Here is a 15,603-nt window from a genome sequence, read left to right on the forward strand (position 1 = left end):
TCCAGCTTACACAGGAATCCTTCAAAAGGGTCTCAATGAGACAAATGCCTGGTGTCAGAACCATTGCCTCAAGCTAAATGCCAAAAAGTGCATAGTCATCCCCTTTGGAAAAAACAAGTAACCACAAACTACCACATAGGTGTTAGCCCCTAAATATGGAAGAAGTAATAAGGGATCTGGGGACCCATTTAGATAGTACTCTCTCCTTTGATAATCACATTGCCAAAGTGATTAGAAAATCCTTCTATGTGGCCCACCTAATCACAAAAGGGTTTGCATCCAGATCAAAAGAGGTCATTGTGTCCATCTACGCATTACACATCAGACCCATCATAGAGTACAGCGCCCCATTTAGGATGTACCTTACAAGACACTTGCAACAGCTGGAAAGACCACAGAAGTACCTCACCAAGAGGATCACTGGCCTCAAACAGATGCCCTTTGTAACCCGACTGAAGAAACTCCAGCTGCACTCGGTTGCATACCGCCTACTCAGAGGTGATCTCTGCCTGACATACAAGGCCATGTCCAACCCAGAATTGATGGACATGCTCCACCTAAAGAAAACCATATCCCCTCAAGCCACACGCTCTAGGGATCTAAACCTCACCACAACAATAAATAGGACATGCTGGAGGGATAGATTCCTGTCCCAGAGACTTCCCATGCTCTGGAACTGGATTACAATCTACATTAGGCAGAGCTCCTCACTAATGCTCTTCAAGAGAAACCTTGACGAGTGGATGGGAAACAGAAAGTTTACCCCAGGATCTCCTCAGTGGCTCTGCTGGACAGAGGCACAGGGAACTAATCTAAGGGGGTGGCAAAAGCCAACACATTCTGGCTAGGCTTATAAATGCCTTTGGGCAGATAGCCTAGTACCTACTTATGAACCTATGAACTTGTTTTGTGTGCAAGGGGCCTATGATTTGAAAACAGCCCAAAGGTAATCTTTATCCACCACTGGCCAGATGCATTTTCTTTGGATGTGGTGTGGGTTTCAGTGGTGTTTTAATGAATGTGAGTTTCAAGGGCTGAGAAGTTTTAATGCTAAGTCTATTTTCATTGTGAAACAGTATTGCTTTGTTTAGCAGATGTCTATTAGTGTTTGTGCATTGTGCTATAAAATGTAAAAATAAAATCCAAATAATCATTGTAGGAGTAAAGCAGTATGCACACATTAGTGTTTATGATAAATGGGGTGAAATAGCCAGGTAATGGAACACTGGAATGCAGCAGGGGCCTCTGGTGCCATATTTTGGTTGTCTGTTCTTCAGTTTGCATTTGAAAGTTGGTATCCCACAATTCCATTGGAGTGGCTGGGGTTATGTAATTATGTATGCAAATTTTATGTTAATCAGCATACAGAGTTGTACCTATTTTTCATGGGCCTTGTCCAGCTTTTTGATGTTTCCAGGTTGAGATGTATGGACTCATCCCTAATATTTGCAGCCCCTACACTACAAGACCTTCACACCATAACCCAGGCTTCCTTTCTATCTGTTGAAACATGGCTCACTAAGTCCAAGCTTATTCTGAATCCCAACAAAACTAAGCTCCTTCTTTTTAGCCCAACTAGATCCCCCTTCTCTTCCCAGACTTTTGCTATTTTGTTCAAAAATAAAACTATAATTTCCCAAATTACTCACACTAAACTGCTTGGTGTTGAAATTGACAATAACTTGAAATCTGATATTCACATAGCCCAAACCATCAATAAGATCCACAGGAAACTTGCATAGAAACAATTTCTTACAATAAACACAAAAACTACTATAGCCTGTACAGACCTCCTATCTACCCTCCTCTATGCCTCCCCAATACTAATAACCTCTGCAAGATTGACTTAACCAAACTGGAATCCTGCTGTAATATAATAGGTTTGTTACTGGTGCATCCTATACATTACATCACTGTACATTTCTTAAACAACTAAACTGACTCAAACTTCCCCAGCTTCTGCACTTTAATCAACTAATATTTGCACACAAAATTCTACACCAACCTGATAAAACTCCTGCTCTCCAAAATATTATACATCCATATACCACTTCTCAATCTCTTTGTTCCAGCAACCAACACCTTCTAGATACCACCAAAGCCAACAACTTATCTGTGAATTCTCTCTTTTCCAACTGTCTTTCTAAAATATGGAACAAGCTGCCATCCCAAGTAACTTCAAACAGTTCCATCTCACAATTTAAAAAGCTCCTTAAGTCAGACTTAACAGACATCTGGCTATGTTACTTCAACTCTCCAGGATAGGTCTCCCTTAGTCTCCTTGCAAATTATTGAACTTGAAAATAGCCTTTGTATCATTTTAAATGTATTCTAATCAATATGAACTATTATATATATGAATCCTTCTAGCTAAAAAATTGTATTTTTGCTATTTTGTATCTACTTGCTATCAAATGCATTATGTATCTTTTACTTGCTATCAATGCGGTAATGCCTAAATGCCTGTTTGTATGTCAACTCCTGTCATGTCTGTAATTGATACATCTGTATCTTTTTACATGTTTGTTAACTCTAATTTGCTGCACCTGGAGCTTTTCTCCCTGGGCCTCAGCTGAAAAAGGACCTGTGTCCAGTCAAACTTTCCCGGTAAATAAATGTAAAATAAATAAATAAATAAATAAATAAACACCATTTGAAATGAAAGTACCTGGAGGAGTAAAATGTTAAGTATGCAGTGCCAATATGTACAATACACGTGCCCGAGTACTAAAGGGAACAGGATGACATGGTGCATCAGTAGTCCCACCTTAGTGAATGTCAGAACAGTGCATGCAGTGCAGTGAGTGACTATATGGGTCATTCCAGCTGGACCAAAGCACGTCCAATGCCATATTTATGTCCAAGGGAGAGGCAAGGAGGTGTCAGACCTGGCTTACTGAAATTGGGGCTGCATGACAACAAATTGACTGTGTCTTGGGAAAACAGCCACCAATGATAAAATACTGGCAAACACAGGAGCAGAAAACAAGAGGCAGTCGTGTCATATGGTATATGCCAGACAGAAGTTAACACCACAGCACAGTCTGTCTGAGGCATGTCCATTGTATGCCAGGTATAACCGGCATTACCAGAGGGATTAAAAGGGACAATGCATGCATAATATTGGACAGGCAGACACTCTCCAGATGTAAGATGGCTGGGAGAGCATGCCAGCTTGAAATATACCACATATGTGTGTTAAGAGGCATTTAACAGCAGTAAGAACAGCTTACACTACTAGCAACATTAACAATAGGCAAATTCTGCAGGTATCTAAAATAGTCTTTCTATACACTCTTCTATCTCTTTTGCAGCTGAACATTTTTGTCCAGAAATCGCATGCTCCACATATGGATGACCAGTTAAGAGTAAGTGACACAGCAAATCACCTGTCATAAGTGTAAAATCTGGAGCATTTTCCTTAACCTCCTTTTCTCACTGGCAAAGAAGGTCATGGTGGTAGCTCTTCAGGTTGCTATAGTGATGCCTGCACTGCACATTAATGTGGGCGATGCTTGTGACATCACTTGTGCCTTGGTAAGGCAGTGCCAGACATCCACCTTGTAGTGCAGATCCTCATGGGGGGGGGCCTCCAATTCGTGCCTTCAGTGGTCTTTATGCAGGAAATAAAATAAAAAGATTTTTGGTTCTTCTCTTCACCACCAGGGATCCCTTTTGCAATCAGAGTCCAGAGATTTCATGGCCACTTCACAGGTTTCAGTCTTAAAAAAAATGGTAGTAGAATTACATCCACTCATATTGCAAGTGTCACCTGAAATGCATTGCAGGGTGACAAGGCTGCACAACAGTGCCCAGTGCCACTATTAGAGCATAGGCAAATGGTGTTCCAAGGTGGTAGTTGGGGTATGAAACCCATGCTAGTCTGATTGTACATAGCTTGTATTACTCACATCTCATCCTAATGACATACTGTAGTGCTTAACAGTCCTCCACGGGTTGGTGATCCACCAAAGGCATGAGCAATGCAATTCATGGTCATTCATATGTGTTCATGTGAGGTACAAGCCTCAATGCACAGCAGTGGTTCAGTATGCATTGCATAAAATGCGTGATTCATAGATAGATAATCTTAATTACCTTATTAGCGAAATTACAGATACATAAGCCATGAAATTGCATGATAAAAACAGCTGCTGCCATTGCAGTGCTCCTCCTGCTACATAAATGTGCTGCAGAGCAAAATAAAACTAGTGGAAACAGATTACACTTAGGAGAGTATGAACACGCAGCTACATAATGCGCTAAATGCATGACCAGGTAAAACCAAATTGCAGCGAAGACCTCCAGGCTAAGTGACTTTCTGTTAAACTTGTTTAGCTTAAGTGTGCTGATACAGCCACACTGTTACTGCTTAAATTAGTAACCTAGATTTGAAGTTAGTTTTATGTTTCTTTCTGGTGGCAGATGCCAGACTCAGTCTAGCTTGTGGGTGCTGCTTGCTTCCAAACATAATTAGTGTGCTGGTACTGACTGGTGCTCTGTTGAGCTTGCATCTTGCTGTTTCTTGTAAAAGTAAGACACCTTAGCACAGTGTGGCTGTAATGTGCACTATAAAGATGCACGCATCTTAATTTGTAGTTCTACGTGTCACTCTCTAACCCCATTAGTTAGTAATACTAGTGATATGTAGATGGACAGGCAACTACTTACAGTTGCAAAATAACCCTCAACGTGCATCACATGTCCTTGACATATCCTCTAACAGCCCACAGCTACTCTCCACTGCCCTAAGTACTGTGAAGCTGATCTGTGTTGCATAAAACAGGTAGATCTGCTCTGAATAGCTCATATTGTACAGTTACTGAATGATTTTGCCTGTCCATTGTCACAGTTATTAGATTTATTCAGGTAGTTTACCAACTAAATCTAATTCACATCATTTAGTTAATACAATAACTCTATGTAAATCCTCCATTAGAATATCTGCATAGTGAAATTCCTCCACAGTATAACCCAATAACTATCCCAATAAACTAATTATAGTACTCTATGTAATTCAAATTAATTCTCAAAATCTATGAACTACTAGTGAAAGTAAGCCTGATTATTTTACGTTTGTGGCCAGCTAAGTAGTACTTGATATCCTTAAACAGTTTAGCAACTGACTTATGGTCACAGATAAATGTCAGAACTCTCCATGCATGTCACAAATGCAGGTAAAACTGTAGCCCTGAGTGGACTAGTTCCTTTCCCAAGAACAATACCAAGGTACAAAGAAAAGAAAAGAAAAGATAATTGACTTTAGCAATTAGTTAAACAGCTAGAGTTGTTCTAGTGGGGATACAGAATGTGATAGCATGGGTAAGAGCTGCTTAACAATACCACTTGCTTTACAAAGGATGGCCTGTTTCTCTTGTTGCAAGGCTTCTGCATACCGGGTAAAGTCTGCTGCCTCCATAGTGCCTTTGTATGCAGAGTCCAGCTAATGAACATCCCAGCATAACTCACATATCAAATCCAAAACAGGATCACATTAAAGTGGCCCATCTTAGTGCCAGATGTCTCAACAACAAATTGCGCAAGCTTGTGACTCCCCTGCATTTGGAAGGCATCAATAACTTTGTCATAACTGAACCTTGGTTTAAATGTTTAGAAAGCACTCCCTCCTTAACTGAGTTTAGTACCCAGCATACCTTCAGACCTGATGGGAATTGTGGTGGAGTTTCCAAGTTTGTTAAGGACCATATCATCTCCAGACAGATTCCCAAACACCCAGAAGCTGGACTTATTGAATCCCTCTCTTTCCCCTGAAAATCATGTAAGGTTCTTAAATGTACTTGAAAAACTCCTCTAAGTAAGAGTTCCATTATTTTAAGAGACTTTAATAGCTCCTTACTGAAATGTCTACTCTTGAAATGCCAAGTGCTGACAAGCTGAAAAAAAAGACCAAAACTGCAGAGCAGTGAATCTCTAAGATTGTTCTTCTCCTTTGGACTTCTTTTTTTTGTGGAGGGGGCAAGCCTCCCCACATCCCCCAAACTTATAAATAACAAATCTGAGACTGCAATACCTCTGAGAAAAGGGACTATTACAGGAAATGGCCATCTTGGACTTTGTATATGTAAGTTCATTTTTTGGTCATTCAGTTTCTGTGTTTCATTTCAAATTGTTACTGACTTTACCTGTTAATAAACTGGAGTACCTAAGCTTCAATGTAGTATATGCTCAAAGATTCTTAGATTTAATAAACAAAACATTCCTGGACAATATTTACTAACAAACTCACGAGAGAACAAAATATTCTTGACCTGTTCCATATGAATATAACTTAGTCATGCACTATTTCCCTGCTAGCTATCTCCTTCCCTGGTTAAGTCAGATCATAAACTAGTGGCTTTCACCTTCAAAATGTCTAAACTCACTCCAACAAATATCTTGAAATTCAATGATTTCATGCACACTATTCTCATCAAATTCTATGATCAAATTTAAAAAAATTGTTATGGCAGCATTGCACCATATATCACCACTATGCCATAGCAGGTAGCTTAATAAAGGAGTTCTGTCAGATAAATGTAAAGAACTGGCACTTCCAACCAGATCTGCATATAATAGGAAGTTGAAAACAAACTAATCTGGTTGTCTACCACCATAAATACATTCTACAATAAAAAAATTCCCTAAAGTATACAGTAGATCCAAAAGACCCTCATATAAAGGATAATATCAGAAACATGACTAAAAACTTAAGAATCACCATAGGGTCTGCTAAAGAAGTCTGTGAACTTAGGTTAACATATGAAGCTATGGACAATTCCAAATCATTCTTTACCTATTTTAGGAAACTAAGGAATAACAGCCAACATTACTCTGAACTTATTGATAAAGCCATCACCTACTTTGATCCAGTAGACATTGCCAATATAATAGCCCACCAATTCAGTGAGAATTTTATCCCAGAGGTGAGTATCCAAATCCCATTTATCCCTGAATCTGTCATGTCCCCCATCACTAATGAAGATGTACTAAATACACTTTTCAAAATGCAAAATACTTTCTCCATGAGACCTGACAATACAGCTGGCTGTTTCAATAAACAGTACTAAACAAGTCCTGGCAGAGGCACTCCATAAACTATTTAACCTAGGCTTTGTACTCAGGGCTTGGTGCATAGCAGTATTGATGCTACTCTGTGAGGGTGGTTTGTCACTTACCCCATGAGCTATAGACCCATCAGCCAGACTAATCTCATTTGCAAAGCCATAAACATATTATAGCTGGCATGCAGCAGTTTAGGGTTGTCAAAGGTAGGTCCTGTATAATGAATTTGTTTAACTTCTTTAAAAGGATAGTGCAGTGGTCATGCTTTTGCTACCATCCCACATGCTAACATAATTAGTAAGGTTAATGCATCACAAATAGATCCCTATGTGATAACATCAATAGCAAACTGGCTAAAAGACAGAACTCACACAGTGCAAGTGGCAGATGCCTTATCAGAGGGTATGAAAGTGATCAGTGGTATCCTACAGGTACCACTCCTGGGACCCCTTTTGTTTCACATTTACTTTTTTGATCTCCAGAACATGAACCAAGAGTTTTGATTAACCAAGTCTAAAGGCTACTGCAAATTGGGAGTCATTGTCAAGTCCCAGTTTGATGCCCAAGCCCTTCATCAAAAACTTATACTTGTCTACAAATAATAGGCTCAAATTAAATGGTAAAAAGTGCAATATTTTCACATTTGGCAGACATTCCTCCTACAACATACTTAACACCCCATTTCAAAATGAAAATGTAAATGATGTTAGGGACCTAGTATCCTGGTTTGATAATTCTTTCTCCTTTGATTATTATGTTAATAACAGTTGTCCGGATCTAAAGAAGTCATTGTCCCCTTAAGTTCAGAATTAGTTAAGTCAGTTATTGAATATAATGCCCTCTTTGGAATGTACCTCACTGAACATATCAGCCAGGTGTTTCTAAGAAGATCACTGATATAAAACCCCTAGACTACAGAAAAGACTGGAAGTGCTGTCCCTTTATTTAGTATCATATAGACTCCTTAGTGGAGAGCTATGCCTTGCCTTCCATGACATTAGGGACCCAGTGGTCCTGAATTTTTTGTATGTTCACAAATCAAATAGTCCCACAAATAATATCTAAATATTACAAAAATGTGTTTGTACACTCCTTTTCAGCTTTCTGATACATAACTAACATCTGTCTTCAACCCAGCATAGCTACTGCTTTGCTGAATTATGTTAATACTGTCAACACCCATAGAAATGCTAGAAGCCTAGTCTCTACCATTTTCCTAGACTTATCAAGAGCTTTTGATACTATCTGCTAGTAGAAGCTCTCACATTAACTCTCATCCTTGAAGCTTACTAACTATTCACTGCAGTGGTTCCATGCACAAGCAGTGAAATGGAAAAATGATTTCTCCTCCATATTGCCAGTAATTTTTGGAGTCCCACAAAGATCTATACTAGGCCAGCACTTTCCAAAATATTCATCAATGACCTCTAAATTGCTATAAAAAAATGTTACCCTAGTTCAGTATGCTGATGACTCGACTCTAATCTGCTCTGCCAAATCCCTTTCTAAACTCCAAGATATTACACAGCAGCCTCTCTTATTGATTGAAACATAGCTAAATAATTCACAACTTCTATTAAACCCTAAACAAATTAAATTACTGCTTTTTACCCAAAAACACATCTCTACCAGAACAACACTAGGTTCATAGGCTCATAGGTAGGTACTAGGCTATCTGCCCTGGTGCCTATAGAAGCCCAGCCAAAAAGGTACCCTGAATTTGCCACCCAAGAAAATTATTTTCCTGTGCCACTGTCGAGCAGAGCCACAGAGGTGAGCCCCGTGGTGAATTTCATATTTCCCATCCAATCATCAAGATTTTTCTTGAAGAGTGCTAATGAGAAGCTTTGTTTGATATAGATAGGTAGTTTATTCCAGAGTATGGGAAGTCTCTGGGACAGGAATCTATCCCTCCAGCATGTTCTGTTTATTGTGGTGACAAGGTTTAGGTCCCTAGAGGATGTAGCTCAGAGGGATTGGGATTTCTTTAAGTGGAGCATGTCCAACACCTCTGGGTTTGACATAGCTTTGTATGTTAGGCATAGATCACCTCTGTGTAGGCGGTATGCGACGGAGTAAAGCTGGAGTTTTTTGAGACGGTCTACATAGGGCATCTGTTTGAGGCCGGTAATCCTCTTTGTGAGGTATTTCTATGGCCTTTCCAGTTTTAGTGAGTTTATCTATAATTCCAGAGTGGTGGATGGTGTCGAATGCCTTGGCAAGATCTAGATAGGCTGTGTGAACCACTTTACCCTTGTCTATGGCTTTGGTGACTGCTTCAAAGAAGTTTATCAGGTTTAGGAGACATGATCTGCCTTTTACAAACCCAAACTGGGTGGGGTCCAGAGTTTGGAGATTACCAATGTCTTTGTTTATAAGTTCCATGATGATACATTCCATGGCCTTGCAGACCAGGCTCATCAGGCTAATGGGGCAGTAGTTCCCAGGGTCCATGGTGGCTCCCCCCTTGTGGAGTGGGATAACCATCACTGTGCGCCATTCAGCAGGCACAAAGCCTGAGGTGTGGCTATGACTGAATATGGTACTTAGGTGGGGTGCCAGTTTATTCTGTAGAACACAGCCTGGAATGTTGTCTGGTCCCATGGATGCTGTGTTCTTGGCTTTGGAGAGTGTGGTTTTTACCTGCACAGCCATGATTACAGGAACTTTGCATTCTTCCGGTATAGAGATAGGTTTAGTACTAACTTTACTCCCCTCTCACCCCCTAAAGAGCCCATCTGCCAGGATGTTGGCAATATCAGTTGGGTCTGTATATTTAGTGCCATTGTGCTGTAACTCAGAGCAGATCTGAGTGTTGCCATTGAGATTCTTGACATAGCTATAGAATGCTTTGTTGTTGTCTTTAGAATCAGTGGCTATTTTGTTTTCGTAACTAGCTTTGGAAGATTTTATCAGGGATCGCAGCTTCTTACTGAGGCTGACCAGGGAGCTCCTCCACTCATGGGATTTTACTCTCTTTTGCAACAGTTTCTTCCTTCTGTTGTACAGTTTGTTTATGGCAGGGGACCAACAGATTGGCTTCCTTTTTTTGGAGGATAGTGTCATGGTTCTGTTTGGGATAGCATGATCCATGCACTCATGTAAGTGCTTATAAAGTGCAATTGTGTAGGATTCAGTAGTCATAACTATTGTCCATCTGCATGGGTGTCATGAAGTTCACCACTTCTGTCTTAAGAAGCATGAAGTTGGCTTTGGAGAAATTTTTTACCATGGTTTCCTTAATGGGGGGGTGGGGGCAGGATGTGAATATCTAGGGTAACTAGCTTATGATCGGATCGGACCAATGAGGTGTTGACTTCAGGTGTGGAACACTGGTCACTCATGTTGGTAATGACTAGCTCTAGGATATTGCTGCCCCTGGTTGGGTTGTGGATAAGTTGATCCAGGGCACTGGAGTTTATGAATTCCAGAAAGTGTTGAGCAAAGGAGTTGGTACATGAGTAGTTTTCCCAGTTAATGGTGGGGTAGTTGAAATTGCCCATTATTAGGGTGTTAGGTTGAACCCTAATATTTTCCAGTACATCAAGAAAAGAGGAGTGGGAATCCTGGGGCATGGTGGGTGATCTGTAGCAAGCTACAATTTGGAGTGCAGTTTTGCCCAGAGTTAGTCGCACTTGGATAACCTTGGCTGCATTATGCTGAGCAACTAGCCTGGAGGTGTGGATATCCTAAATGAATATGGACACATCTCCACCTTGGTGTTCCAGTCCAGGTTACATGGCCGAAAAGCGTGGTATGAGTTATAGCCTGGTAGTGCAGGGGTGCTCTCTGGAGCCTTGAACCAGGTCTCAGTCATTGCACAGATATCGATGTTCTTCATTTTAAGGAGTGCCTCGAGTGAGTGCATTTTGAGATTTAGACTTCTGGCATTGAGTAGCATCAACCTCAGTTTTTGCTTGCCTGTTCCTGTTACAGTGGTGAATTTGTCATTTGAACCTTGCCTAAAAAAGGCAATATAGGGGCGACAAAAACCTTAGCCAGTATCCGGAATACCAGGGGTGACAGGTGCAGGCCATCTCTGGCAAAGCATCATGGTCTGTCGACCATGTCATCCCAGGCAGACAGATACTGGATCCCTTTAGAATGGCACCAGAAGCTTAGCCAATTGTTGAAGTCAATCATTTTGTCCTTGTTCTGCAGCATCATTCTGGGTGATGACAGAATGCTACTCAGGGCTAGGGTCATACCTGCCTGGGCTCCAAGATCAGAGAGCTCTTCCATTTCTCTTTTCATGTAGTCCAGGGAGGTACATCTCAGGTCATTCACACCAACATGGACAATGACAGAGTCATATTTGTACTTGTTGTGGAGTGACCTGAGTGTGTGGGTTATGTGGCAGATCCTGGCACCCGACAGGCAGCTGACAGTAACCTTCTCCTTGTTTAGCCTGGTGAGTGGGACATCAGTGTGCCTGACAATAGAGTCACCTATGACTAGTGTGTTGGGTATATTGTTTTGCCTTATTGGCTGTGGTTATGTGTCATTTGGGTTGTGTTGGGGGATGGAGGTTGCTTGCGTTTCTGCTTTGGAGGTCTCTGTTGCTTAGACACTATACACTATTATCACTATTGTCACTATTGTCTCTGCCAAAAACACCATGATAGAACAAGTAAACCACACAAATTTGCACTACACTACATTACATTACAAAATGATGAAGGGCTGTAGCTAGCAGTTATAGTGCCTTGTACCATCCTACTATCTGGCAACCTCTTCAACTTCAAATTGAAGAGCCCAAAAAAAATTACCCTCCTATTTAACGATGAAAAAAACCCCTCTTTTTTTCTTTTCAACTGTAGCAAACTGCTTGCTGCAGTTTGTTCCTGCACTTAAGAGCACACATGAGCACTAAAGTGCTTCAGTCCTGACTGCAAATGCAATATGGCATTCAGTTCTACCAATCATGGCCATTGGCACTTTGTGTCCAGGGTGGCTGCCCCCTTTGTCCCACCATAGCTATGCCTATGGGATGATGTAACCACTGATGGGTAAAGGAGACACAGCCTATATGCAGGAGAAGACTTGACTGTATAAGTGTTTATATCTGTTTAAGGGTAGGCTCTAGATCCACCTACTAAACATTTGTGTGAGGAGCAAAGAGGTGCTGTAACAGTGGATACTTGTTCGACTGCAGGATATTTGTGGAATAAAAAGGCAGTTACAACAGTTATGGTAAGGCCAGGCATGCCATTTATTTGGACAGAGATGTAATGCCTATAAAGCACTGGTGGGTGAAGTTGTTTTAATGATATTAAACTGCTCTGCTTTACATTGGGAACACCTTGGGGTTGCATGTGACATACTCAGGAATGTCTTGCAGTGTGCCTCTCAATCATGTTACATTGAATGCCTGAAAAGGCCAGGGTGCATTCAATACTGGACAGTGGTCATGGCATTACCTTACCTGTTGCTTGTTTCAGCTTAATATATTTATTAGGAAACAACAACATACAGCCAGGTACATAGTTACAACATGCTACAGATCAATAACAGGGTAAAGATGGAGACAACGATAGCTATCCATACGTATGGTAGAAGGACAAATGTGGAATGATGTGAGGCTGTGGTACACAGACTACATGTACTGATACATTACTATCCTCAGACAGGCACAGCAAGTTTATCTGGTGCATACTGAACAGTATGGTGTGATGGAGTCACATCTGTGACCAGCTGCCCCATGACAGAGACATGTAGAGTTGATATGTGCTTCAAAGCATGCCAGGTGTGCAAGTCTGGGCTCAGTTTGGATAGAAGGATGGGGTATCTTATTGTGGATACAACAGATTGTCTGTGATCTATCACATACCATATGTATATGTTCACATTTACAGACTAAGGTAACACCTAAGGGCCAGAAATGAATGGAGAAGTTCATTCTGCCAGAGACAGATATCTTGCAGCAAGCACCTCTCCAAACACATCTGGTGGATCATTCTAAATGCCAAGACTGACAACAGCTTCCACAAACCTGTACAGCGGGACCCTGTTGTGGATGTACATGTTGTTGGTGGCCATAATAGTCCTGCACTACAAGAGCACTGTAGGATCCCCAGCATGATTTACCATGGCCATAATGAGGCAACTTTCCTTATATAAGAGAAGATGGCCAATGGTCTCAGTCAACCTATATAGAACACTCTCACAGACACAGAGGAGTTTCTGGTATCACTGTCTGGGTGACAGACTGTTCCCTCATACATGGTAGAGAACTGGACACTGAAACAGAACTTCACCTACGTCCCTGGGTGTCTGTGAGTAATACCACAGGTAGATATGCCCTTACATATATATATTACATAGTTAACATGTCACCCTCATTACCTTTTGCATGTCGAATACAGTCACCTCATCCTTACATGTACTTCAAGGCTCCATCTGCTACAAGATTGTGCACAGGGTATGCGGGCTTGCATTCTTTTTATGCCATACTGTTGCACAGCCATTGCATCACTGGCAACAATAATTGTCATGAAGTAGTGTTGATTCACTAGAGTGTTTCTGTCTGCTTTTGCAGGTGATTCAATCTATGGGGCCTCCACTGTGTTGGCATGCCCAGTGTTGGGGAAACATCTGAGCCTGATGATGGTGTCAGCTTAAACATCATGCAGTCAGCAACCACAGTGCCACTGTCAGGCATGTGTACCATGACAGGCACATTACCTATCTGATCCACTGACATAGCTTCATTTCCTTTGCAACCTGCCCTTCAGTGTCAGGCAACCACTGTTGGACAGGAATTGGGCAAGACAGCAGCACAGGGTGGATACTTGACCACTGTCCCCTAGGCATCAGTGGGAGCTGAGGATGAGGATATCAGTAGGGGGCAGTATGCTGGTGAATGATAATTCACTGGGTCCTACTCCTTGCCTGATTAGAGTTTATTCATGGTTATTGCATAATGCATGTGTAGGGCAGTCGCCCAGTCATAGGCTGATGTCACAGTGGCCAAGCAGAGCTGATGATGTAGATTATGGACTGCAAGATGACATTAGAATGAACTTAACATATATAGGTTGCAATTTGGTAGTGTTTCCAGGGGAATCTCTATACTTCAGCAGCCTTTTTACTGCTGAATATTGGGATAATGCCATTTAAGTGTCTGTCCATCATCTACCATCAGTGGAGAAAAGTCATTGTGAGAAAACTATGGCAGATTTCTGGTTCAATTGTATTACAATCACCATGTCTACTGCCAGTGTTGGGGGTATTATAGTCCACTGTGGCCACACGTGCATAAGTGCTAGACATTACTGTGGCATGGCCTTCTGTTCACCCTCACAAAACACATCATCCCCTGTGTTAGTCAGTAATCATGCCAGTGACATTACACAGGGGGCTGACCCATGCTAAAGATGTGTGCATGGTTGGTACACATACCTACTGAGAGCATTGTGGATGTGTTGCAAAGACACATGCGCTGTGCAGTACCCTCTGCAGGGGTGGTGTCCATGCATGCATGCATGCACTGACTAACAACCCCTACTGCTGAGGACTTACCCCACAATGGAAACAACAACCCCTCCCAGCACAGTCTTTCAAGCTTGCAACACTTGCCAGGCCATGACACTCAGGCACATCAACATCATTACTATTTCCTCAAGCAGTATCCATTGCCAACCTGTGTTACTGTGTCTGTCCCCACTTGTGTGCATATGAAGACATCTGTGCCCTTCTCTGGGTAGTGTGTTACCAAGGTAGCTTGTGTCTGATGCAGAGTGGCCAGTCCACACATTCAGTAATATAGCCTGGTTTTAGTATTGTATGCATAATTGTTTCCATTTTGTATGTCTAATAGGGCTTATAGCTTGAACCAGACACTGCCTCTTAGGTAGTGCCAGGAAATACTACACCCACCTCCATCTTATGTTGTCATTTATCCAGCCCCCCCCCTTCACTGATGACTGTAGGAAATCATCTCCTCTGATGACAATACCATTCTGTAGCCATTTGTTACCAATATGTTGTGTAGCACTGCACACATGACCAATATGTTGCTGCAGGTTGCTGGAGCATGCTGCAACATGCCACCAGAGGCATCTAAGCAGTGGAAGTGGCCCTTCATCACTCCAAACACTCATTGGCTCACATATGTGGCAGTGCAGAGATGTATGGATCTGATGCTTTTACTTCAATGGAGCTGAGAAGGTCAAAAGAAAAGAAAAGAAAGGGTAGCCAAGCCCCTTTGATTTTGGAACTATTTGCTGGTCTACACCCCTTTAGATCTGAGCATGTTCCAAACAAATACCCAAACTTGTTTGTCCCACAGCCTAAGTTGATGATGTATTATAGCTGCTGGTAAATTGCTTGATATAAATAACAATCCTAATCAGTAAAATCTTAACCCTCCTTGGTATATTCTGTGATTCCCATTTAGATAACTCTACATGCAGATTCTGCTGAATTAAATCCACAATCATATTAACACCTCCTCATAGAAGCTGCCTCTGCAGCTACTGATGCACTGTTAGCAAGATTGTGTTGCAGAGCTTCTATCAAGAGATCTAAAGCTACAGTAAA

The 15,603-nt window shown here is 41.5% G+C and overlaps 1 protein-coding gene across 1 annotated transcript in view; it reads left to right on the top strand.

Moving 5' to 3' along the window:
* The window catches only part of LOC122797070 (E3 ubiquitin-protein ligase RNF166-like), a 308,293-nt gene that overhangs the window by 279,737 nt on the left and 12,953 nt on the right, over positions 1-15,603 (top strand). The window lies entirely within an intron of this gene.

This window comes from Protopterus annectens, chromosome 3.part0 (assembly GCF_019279795.1).
Source record: "Protopterus annectens isolate FY-2018-M chromosome 3.part0, PAN1.0, whole genome shotgun sequence".
In the NCBI taxonomy this organism is placed as follows: Eukaryota; Metazoa; Chordata; order Ceratodontiformes; family Protopteridae; genus Protopterus; species Protopterus annectens.